This window comes from Austrofundulus limnaeus, unplaced genomic scaffold (genome assembly GCF_001266775.1).
Source record: "Austrofundulus limnaeus strain Quisiro unplaced genomic scaffold, Austrofundulus_limnaeus-1.0 Scaffold803, whole genome shotgun sequence".
Lineage (NCBI taxonomy): Eukaryota > Metazoa > Chordata > Actinopteri > Cyprinodontiformes > Rivulidae > Austrofundulus > Austrofundulus limnaeus.
Window position 1 is genome coordinate 196,239 of NW_013953205.1, and position 1,294 is coordinate 197,532.

The following is a 1,294-nucleotide window of genomic DNA, read 5'->3' on the forward strand; positions in this document are numbered from 1 at the left end:
GAATAAAGTCTGTAAAATTGTAGTAATTAGTAACCAGTACTTTTCTAACATTTGTCTGTACTGTCACTGACTTGAATTTGTGTAATGTTTGATTGTGAAAAAGTCTGAAAAACCCTTTTTGAATGAATGAAAAACTTCCCAGTTAACTGTTGTTGTCATTTATTTGTTTGGTTTTAAAGAGAAACAATTCAAACCTCAACTGGTTTCTTCTTAAAGGCAGATCTGGTTTTAATTATTAATAACTTATTAAAATGATACTTTTGTTTTCAACCTCTGTGAAAAACATAAGTGCTTCAGCTCCAGATGAAAATAACTGACGTGTTAATTATGTTCAGGACTTTATTTAACCAGAGAATCAGACTTCATCTTATTAAAACAAAACCAATTTTCAGCTCATTGTTTAATTTAAGTACAAAATGTTTACTCATAATTTATAAAAAATATTTGTGCTTAAATGTGTTTGGATGTCAGAATAAAAACAAAAGTTCAGTTTGTAAATCTGTGTTCACATTTAGTAAAAAGCAGTTCTGTTTCTGCAACTTCAACAGTACCTTTAAAGGTTTTCAAGCCCCAAATACCCAAAAACATCTAATGACTAAAGACACTTAAAGTTCTTCMAAAGCTGAAAGTTCTTTGAACTGTCTCATGAACCACTGAACATAAATCAAWGAAACTCTCAGAAAATCTTTGTTGGACGGTCTTCTTTCACTGTCCAAACATGTCGTCTCACTCTGATTCAACATGGCTGCCAACACATGWTCTGAGCCACAGCAGCTCTCAGGATCTCCAGAAAACATGTTCATTCTTGTAGCGTTCACTTCAAATTTTACTTTTACAAATCAAACAATTATTGATAAAATGTTTTTTATTTTTCAATGTTTTGCCCTCATATTTACCTTCATTTTTATATTTAGTAGCATATCGATTCCTTTTCTTTAAAATGAGTAACAAACAGTGTTCAGGCTTCACAAGACTAACAACAAATATAATGAATCCTGACAGGCTGAGGAAAACTTCACTCACRTTTATTAAAATGTAATTTTTCAAATAAAACTTGAACTCTACATGTTTAACAAAGAGACCAAAACTAATATGTAACAATAAGTGAAAAAAATAAAATAAATGTACAAAACATCCTGTTTGACATCAGCTGTTCCAGCTCACTTTAAACTCAGGCCATCAGCAGAGGCCTGGGAGCTTCATGGTCCTGTTCAGGATCTTAACTKSTCTGAGTTCTTTCTACCATCCATCCACCAATCCTTCATTCATCCATCCATCCATCCAACCAACCAAC